Genomic DNA, 9,790 nt, shown 5'->3' on the forward strand with positions numbered 1-9,790 from the left:
TCTCCTCTTGCCCTCAATGCCTCCCAGCATCAGAGTCTTTTCCAATGAGTCAACTCTTCGCATCAAGTGGCCAAAGTACTGGAGTTTCAGCTTTAGCATCATTCCTTTCAAAGAAATCCCAGGGCTGATCTCCTTCAGAATGGACTGGTTGGATCTTCTCACAGTCCAAGAGATTCTCAAGAGTCTTCTCCAACACCACAGTTCAAAAGCATCAATACTTCGGCGCTCAGCCTTCTTCACAGTCCAACTCTCATATCCATACATGACCACAGGAAAAACCATAGCCTTGACTAGACAAACCTTTGTTGGCAAAGTAATGTCTCTGCTTTTGAATATGCTATCTAGGTTGATCATAACTTTCCTTCCAAGGAGTAAGCGTCTTTTAATTTCATGGCTGCAGTCACCATCTGCAGTGATTTTGGAGTCCAGAAAAATAAAGTCTGACACTGTTTCCACTGTTTCCCCATCTATTTCCCATGAAGTGATGGGACCGGATGCCATGATCTTCATTTTCTTTCTTTTTTTTTTTTTTCATTTTCTGAATGTTGAGCTTTAAGCCAACTTTTTCACTCTCCACTTTCACTTTCATCAAGAGGCTTTTTAGTTCCTCTTCACTTTCTGCCATAAGGGTGGTGTCATCTGCATATCTGAGGTTATTGATAGCCTTGACTAGATGGACTTTTGTTGGCAAAGTAATGTCTCTGCTTTTTAATATACTGTCTAGGTTTGTCATAGCTTTTTTTCCCAAGGGGCAAGCATCTTTTAATTTGAAGCCTGCAATCACCATCTGCAGTGACTTTGGAGCCCAAGAAAATAAAGTCTGTCTGTTTCCATTGTTTCCCCATCTATTTGCCATAAAGTGATGGGACCAGATGCCATAATCTTCATTTTTTGAATGTTGAGTTTTAAGCCAGCTTTTTCACTCTCCTCTTTCTCTTTCATCAAGAGGCTCTTTAGTTCCTCTTTGCTTTCTTCCATAAGGGTGGTATCATCTCCATATCTGAGGTTATTGATGTTTCTCTGGGCAATCTTGATTCCAGCTTGTGTTTCATCTGGCATTTCACATGATGTACTCTGCACAGAAGTTAAATAAGCAGGGTGACAATATATAGCCTTGATATACTCTTTTTCCAATTTGGAACCAGTCTGCTGTTCCATGTCCAGTTCTAACTGTTGCTTCTTGATCTGCATACAGATTTCTCAGGAGGCAGGTCAGGTGGTCTGGTATTCCCAGCTCCTTAAGAATTTCCCACAGTTTGTTGTGATCCACACAGTCAAAGGCTTTGATGTAGTCAATAAAACAGAAATGGATGTTTTCCTGGAACTCTCTTGCGTTCTGGATGATCCAACGGATGTTGGCATTTGATCTCTGGTTCCTCTGCCTTTTCTAAATCCAGCTTGAACATCTGGAAGTTCGTGGTTCACATACTGTTGAAGCCTGGCTTGGAGAATTTTGAGCATTACTTTACTGGCATGTGAGATGAGTGCAACTGTGCGGTCGTTTGAGCATTCTTTGGCATTGCCTTTCTTAGAGAATGGAATTAAAACTGACCTTTTCCAGTCCTGTGGCCACTGCTGAATTTGCCAACTTTGCTGGCATATTGTGTGCAGCACTTTCACAGCATCATCTTTTAGGATTTGAAATAGTTCAACTGGAATTCCATCATCTCCACTAGCTTTGTTCATAGTGATGCTTCCTAAGACCCTCTTGACTTCACATTCCAGGCTGTCTGGCTCTAGGTAAGTGATCACACCATTGTGGTTATCTGGGTCGTGAAGATCTTTTTTGTACAGTACTTCCATGTATTCTTGCCACCTTTTATTAATACCTTCTGCTTCTGTTAGGTCCATACAATTTCTGTCTTTTATTGTGCCCATCTTTGCATGAAATGTGCCTTTGGTATCTCTAATTTTCTTGAAGAGATCTCTAGTCTTTCCCATTCTATTGTTTTCTTCTATTTCTTTGCATTGATCACTGAGGAAGGCTTTTTTATCTCTCCTTGCTATTCTTTGGAACCCTGCATTCAGATGGATATATCTTTCCTTTTCTCCTTTGCCTTTGCTTCTATAGGTGTCTACTTGCTTCTCTTCTTTTCTCAGCTATTTAGAAGGTCTCCTCAGACAGCCATTTTGCATTTCTTTTTCTTGGGGATGGTTTTGATCACTGTCTCCTGTACAATGTTACAAACCTCTTACCATAGTTCTTCAGGCACTCTGTCTACCAAATCCAATCCCTTGAATCTATTTGTCACTTCCACTGTATAATCATAAGAGATTTGATTTAGGTCAGACCGAAATGGTCTTGTGGTTTTCCCTACTTTCTTCAATTTAAGTCTGAATTTGGCAATAAGGAGTTCATGATCTGAGCCATAGTTAACTATGTCAATAAAATACAAGGAAATACATGTTAGCTGTTGAGAGATAAGAGAGATTAGATGTTTTCTTATATGTGATCTTCCTGAAAATAGGATCTGTGTCTTTTGCATGCATTTAACTGGATCTGAGGGGAAAAAGGACCACCAGAAAAGCCAACAGGTGTGGAGAACAGTGACCGTGAATGGCTGTTTTTACCACCCAGGACCCACTCATGTTTCTCTTGGCACAGAGCCCTGATGCTAGTTCTCCCTCCTCTCAACATGTAGGTTCCAGGTGAGCTACCCCAGATAGCTTGGGGATGGTGTGAGACACAGGCCTAAACCGACCAGCATGGCACATTACCCTGGACCAGGCTGACTGACCAGTGATGAGCCCCTGATCCAACGAGAAACAAAGAGACGCTTCTTGCAATTCAAGGACAAAGATTTGCAAGCTTTTTTGCATGGCATTTGAAGACTAGACCACAAAAGGTTAAAAACTGCTGCTGATCATGAGGGAGGACCCTCCTGAGGTCAAAGTTGACTAGGACAATGTAGAGATGAGAGAGAGAGAAATCCCAGTCCCAGCTGGCATTGATTGAGTCCCTATATCCAGCTGGACCATATGTCTGCCAGTCAGTTGCTACTTTGAAACCCAGGCTTCATCAAAGAAAAAGGACCTCTTTCTCTTTTCTTCAGTCTTCAATAAATGATTTCTGATCCTCACAACCATCCTTTTTGTTTTCTGTGAGCCCGCTCATTCTGCCCCTCCCCAAATGTACCTGTGTTTCAGAATGGTCTTATGTGTGTGTAGGACTGTTTACCTTCCAGAATATGAGCTCACCCAGGAAAAGGATTATAATCTTATTCTTTTCACAGATCTTACACAATTTAACTTCTGGAACATAGTAGGCACTCAAACTAATTGTAGAGATAGTGTGTGTGGCATTGTGGAGAGACTTGTAAAGCAAGCACAACTAGATTTAAACTAGATATTGTCTACAGTATAGAGCATCTTAGGGCTTCCCTGGGGCTCAGACAGTAAAGAATCTGCCTGCAGTGCAGGAGACTTGAGCTGGATCCCTGGGTCGGGAAGATCCCTAGAAGAGGACATAGCAACCCACTCCAGTATTCTTGCCTGGAGAATCCATGAAGAGGAGCCTAGCAGGCCACAGTCCATGGGGTCACAAAGAGTCAGATACCACTGAGTGACCAACACACATGCCCAGACACAGAGCATCTTGGTACCTCAGTTTCCCCATATGTAAAATGGGAAGAATAACTTTCACAGTTTGTGGTAAAAGTTAGATACTGTTTGAAACATGTCTCTATGATCCCTAGCTTACAGAAAGTCCTCAGTAATTATTGGTTTTTTCCAACTCCATTCCCAGTAAACATTATATTAATTGATAATTCAAGCAAGTGGTAATGAGAATGTGATAGAGAACTACAGTTATAGGAAAAAAAGAAGACCAAGTTTAGGAGATAATATAAAGTAAAACAACAAATTTTGGTGAAGGACTGAAAAAAAAAACAAACAAACATGTAATTGAATGTAACCTAGAAGCTGTGAGTACTGAGAGACCACTGATGATTTCATCATGATGCAGGGAGGGAGAAAAAAAGCACAGACCATGTTATTGCTGATTAACAAATCCTCCTCCAAAGTTCCAACAATGTAATTGGCAGTTGCAGTGGTAAACTATAATTTAACTGCTGTGAACATGTTTATTAGTCAGACTCTAATTCTCTGTTAGGGCCTCCATCAGCCATTCCAGTAACTAATTGCCCAAATTAAGTTGTAAGCATTGAGCTCATTGATAAACAATTTAATGATAACACATAGCATATGGCAACAGCAAAAAAGAAACAGCTGAATATCCAAAGTGAGGTAAAGCTACCCTTTAAAGATAATCTCAATATTTCGTTGGTACCAGGCCTTCTTGGAATGTCCACTGAACCCTTTTGATGAGATTTGCCAACTGGAAACATGAGGAATGTCTAAATAATAAAATGAAGCGAAGGCTGAAACATCTATTCAGTATATGGATACAGTACAGATCAGTAAATGAAATAATTTAGCCCAATAACCTCTTTTTCCTTACTTAGAAAAGAGTTCAACTTAATTTTGACAGTGCATTTCCATTGATGGAGTGGACAGTACCAAAAAGGTCAAAGAGATTATATGTATATTATCTGTAGTATTAAGCACACTTCTATTCAAGCAATATAAATCTCTGTAACAAATTTAGACAGGGGAATTCCCTGGAGGTCCAATGGTTGGGACTCTGTGGTTTAACTGCAATGGCCCAGGTTTAATCCCTGGTCTGGGAACTAAGATCCCACAGGCCATGCAGTGTGGCCAAAAAAGAAAAAAATTCGACAAGGAGGGTAGCATCTAGGCTACTGAACCCTTGGTGAAAAGATATATCTGGATAGCTAACTTTTTTGGAAAGCTGATTTCATAATTTATGCACCCAAACTCTTTTAATTGTGTTGAGTAGAATTTTTTCTAAAATAAACCACTAATTTTGCCTGTCTCTTTAAACAAAGAATATTAATGACTCAAACTGATTGTTATAAATTACAATTATTAAAGCCTCAATACTTGAACACCCTTCCAACTATTATTGTCATTACTAGGAATTTACCTTTAGAGCATAATCATAAAGACATACAAGTATTTTACTTCAAAGATACTCATATAAGATCGGTTTCAGAAATGATTATTTGATGTATACTCAAAAGCCATGGAAATAGTAAAGAATATGAATAGAATATTCAACAGTTACAATATGTTTACAAAGTGAAAAATGACAGTGAATATGTCACACTTTTTAAAAAGGAAAATATAAACGGTACTGTGAAAGATATCGTGCGGTGATGTAGTGACCTTCGGAGCTATTCATGAGTATAGTGCTATTTGCTCTAACACACATACAACAATCAGGCTCTAATATAGTCCTTTTCAGGTCTTGACCTGACTTTTGAAATGTTTCTGCCTTTCTTCATGGCGGTAAGGCTGTCTGCTCCATCTTCTCAACACTGACAGTGCACCTGTCCTTGGCAGCCCACCTTCATTTTCATTCTCTTAGCATCATGAGGTTGAATAGGACACCAGTGATCCCTGAAACCAATCTCCTTCCAGATGTTTGTGTCAGCTCATTGACAACTCTGTCAAGTGCCATCCAGCTGAAACCTGGACCCATCTACCTGGACAGCTGACTTCATCTTCTGGCTGCATATAGCTCCTTTCAGCCTTGTGAATTTTTTTTTATCTATTGATCCCCTTACAATATTCATATTTTGCTTTTAATGATAGCCATTCAAATCTGAACTTTCTAGTTACAGTTTTTTGAATATTTGAAAATAACTATCAAAGTTTTCTCTCTTCCTTCATTTTTCATTCAGTGAATCATTATTTACACCCTACTAGGGCTTCCCTTGGAGAAGGAAATGGCAACCTACTCCAATATTCTTGCCTGGAGAATTCCAGAGATGGGGGAGCCTGGTGGGCTGCTGTCTATGGGGTCGCACAGAGTCGGACACGACTGAAGCAACTTAGCAGCAGCAGCAGCAGGGCCTCCCTGGTGGCTGAGAGGGTAAAGCGTCTGACTACAATGCGGGAGACCTGGGTTCCATCTCTGGATCAGGTAGACCCCCTGGAAAAAGAAATAGCAACCCACTCCAGTATTCTTGCCTGGGAAATCCCATGGACAGAGGAGCCTGGTGAGCTATAGTCCACAGGGTTGCAACGAGTCGGACACGACTGAGCAATTTCACTTTCTTTCTTTCTTTGATGAGGGGCACTGCTCTAGACACTGGGAATGTAGCAATGAATAAGTCCAATAAGGTCCCTGTCCTCATCCAACTCACATTCTAGCAAGGGAGATAATATCAAGAAAATGAATAAGTAAAATAAGATAATTATAGGTCAGAGGAGTTATCAGGCAGAACCTAAATGGGCTTTTGTTCCAGAAAGGCACTAGAAGAGACTGAGTACGTAACGAAGCACCGTTTCTAAGTAGAGACCTGAAAGTTGATGCCCAACCAAGGGAAAAGCCAAGGGGGAAGCAGTTCAGGCAGAAGGAACAGAACATGAATTCACTCTTAGATAACGAAACTCTCAAAGCGTCCAAGGAACGTAAAGGAGACAAACAACAGCCACTGGAGAGGGTGAGGAATGGGAGGAGCAAGGAGCGTGAGATGAGGTGGAAGAGGCACACAACACCATGTCATGTAGGGACTTGGTAAAAGGCTTAGATTTCCTTCCAAATCCAAAGGCAAGTGACAGGCGTGAACGAGATAAAATCTGATTTACGTTTGAAAAGATCATTCCGGCTGCCCAAACATCACAAATTCCTGTAACCATTTCTCACAGGAATGATTTGCATTACTTCTCTTGGTCCAACCCTTCTAAACATGCTCTAGTTTTTCTACATTCTTCTCCAGGAGGGAGCCCAGAGCTAAAGGTGGTGCTTTGGGTGCGATCTGATCATCTGGAGTAAAGTCACCTCTCTTACCCGGGATGTTCTTCTACTATGTAGCTGAAGATTAAGACATCCAGCAAGGTTGAAAATATTCATATAAAGACATTTGTCAAGAATAAAAGTAGATGAACGCTGTTTGAGGGCTCAAAACAGTGGTTCTCAACCGTGCCTGCACAATAGAATCAACTGGGAAGCTTTGAAAAAAAAACAAAAGGAAATGAACACTGAGGGCTCAAACAGTGGTTCTCAACCGTGCCTGCACAAACTGGGAAGCTTTGAAAAAAGATGGTGTCTAGACATCACCCCAGGCCAGGTAAATCAGAATCTCTGGAGGCAGTCTTTTCAACCTCCCAAGTGGTTTCATTATGCACCAAAAGCTGAAAACCATGAGAGAATGGCTAGCTCATGGGTTCCAAATTTTATTTTGAGAAGAAGAAATGTGACAAAGGCAGGCTAGCAAACATGCTTTTGTGAGAGGGAAGCTTAACGTGCAGAGCTATCATCTGAGAATCTAGTTAAAATACATATTCTGATTCCCTGGGTCTGGGGCAGAGTCTGAGAATCTGAATCTCTCAATAATTTCCAAGTGATACCGTTGCTACTGGCTTAAAAGCCACACTATTGAATCAGCAAGGGGCCAGCCCAGAAGTTCTCACAACACCTACCAGAATCACTTGGAGAGTTTGTTAAAACACAGGTTATTGGGCCCCACTCCCAGATATTCTGATTCAGCAGATTCAGGGTGCCGTGAGACCCAAGACCCATCTCTAACACCTCCCCAGGTGGTACTGGGGTACTTCCCAGAAGATAGCTTGTACAGGGACCAATCTTTGAGGTTCACTGAGCTACCCAATGAGGAAGAAACACACGAATTATAGGCTCTGAAGTCTGGAGCACACACTTTATGTTTGACTTTCATGACCTGCAAAATGTTTCAGGTCTTTTTGTTCTCCCCTGAATTCCATCTAGGCACACTGTTAATGTATATTGCCACAGAAAAATGCCAACTAAAAGGAATTTTATTTTGAGCAGAAGTGTGGCCATGGCAGGCTAGCAAATATGCTTTTGTGAGAGGGTAGTTACTTTGGGACACTGAAGCTAATCTTGATATGTTTTATCACTAAGTGAGGCTTACACTAAATTTTGAATTATCTCTCATAGATTTTAGCTACAGTATGCAACCAGTTTCCCTAATTAGTAAAACCTCAAATATTCTGAGTCCTTTTATCTCTGTTGTGTATCTACCTATTCACTTCCTTGCTCACTTTGTTTCAATGCATCTTTCTGTCTTGTGAACATGCTGCATAATGCAAACTCATAAAAATACATACTACTGAAGTGTAAAGAGTTGAGAAACATAAATAGAAAATAAAAGTGAATAGCTGTTCCAGCACCAAGCGTTTTCAGCACGTATTTTTCAGAAGAACATCTTTCCTTCCGGCTCCTCTGCATACCAAACATTTGACAGAGATATTACATTCCATCTGTTATATATATTTCTGCTGTGACATCATTCATTTCCTTTTTCTATCATTCTGTGATTATTTTGTTTTATTAATAAAATGTATTTAACATAATAAACCAGAAAGCCTACTTTCCCTATCAAAATATTTAATCAACATATTTTTTGTTGATGTCCAAAAACTACAAAATAATACCATGATCCACTGGCTATAACAGCTGTCCCCAATCTTTTTGGCACCAAGGGCTGATTTCATGGACGACAATTTTTCCAGGGACCAGGGTGGAAAGGGTGGTTTCGGGATGATTTAAGCTCACTACATTCATTGTACACTTTATTTCTGTTTGTGGCAATCTCAGGATATTCCACCTTGACTTTAAAGTTAGTATTCATACTCCTATGAGAATCTAAGGCCACCACTGATCTGATAGAAGGTGGAGCCCCGGTGGTAATGCAAGCAATGGTGAGCAGCTGTAAATATAGCTGAAGCATCGCTAGCACACTGGCCACTCAGCTCCTGCTGTGCAGCCTGGTTCCTAACAGGCCATGGACCAGTCGGTGGCCTGGAGGTTGGAGACCCCTGGTATATAACGTAGATACAAAAAATCTACCAAGCTTAGCACTCTTCTGTGAATCAGTTGAGAATTCATACAGTTGTGATACAGTTTTTTGTAAAAGCCCAAAAACAATTATAGCACAGTTCTCCTCAATATACCATGAATTCTTACAGCTGTACGTTATAGTATGAACATGCAAACTGCATACTTGTCAAACCAGACACGGGAGGGTAGATGATTGGAAAGCTTCAAGTGTTGCATCAGTTTTGATGCTTATTCTCAGAACAAAGGACAGTAATAAAAAGTACATAATGGAATTCTGTCTCCTATTCAATTTGTTTATTGATTTATGGGGGTGACGGGGTGCTCTCCTGAGCTACAGAGGGAATGGTCTCTTGGTTAAGATAAACCACAAGTCAGATTTATTAGATTTGTCCACAGTCAGCAATTGTGATCTTCTGCTGGTCTTGCCTTTCTTGGACTGCAGCACTTCCACCATATTCACATCTTTCACTTTGCCAAAGACCACAGGCTTGCCATGTCCAGCTGAAATCGTTCACCTCAGATTGGGACTTGAACCCATGTGTTCAGGACTGATCCCAGCCAACACCCAGTTTGGGACTCAAACCCACATGGCTGGGCCCGGAACCCCACAGTCTTCCAACAGAGATCATAGACCTCGTTTCAGGACCTAGTGAAGCTCAGGTTCTTGATGTCTCATCGCAGAAAGAATTTGGTGAGAGATAAAGTGGTAAGAAGTGAATTTATTCAGAGAAACACACTTCACAGACAGAGTGTGGGCTGTCCCAGAGGGTGAGTATGGTCTCCTATTCAATTTAAAATGTCAAATTATTTTACTTCTTTTAACCCTCCTGATTAGAAACATCTATAAAGGATAACAGAAAGGAAAAGAAAAAAAAAATTCCC

The sequence above is a fragment of the Bos grunniens genome, chromosome 7, assembly GCF_055505025.1.
Source record: "Bos grunniens cultivar Pamir isolate PY7600 chromosome 7, Bosgru_T2T1.0, whole genome shotgun sequence".
Taxonomy (NCBI): Eukaryota; Metazoa; Chordata; class Mammalia; order Artiodactyla; family Bovidae; genus Bos; species Bos grunniens.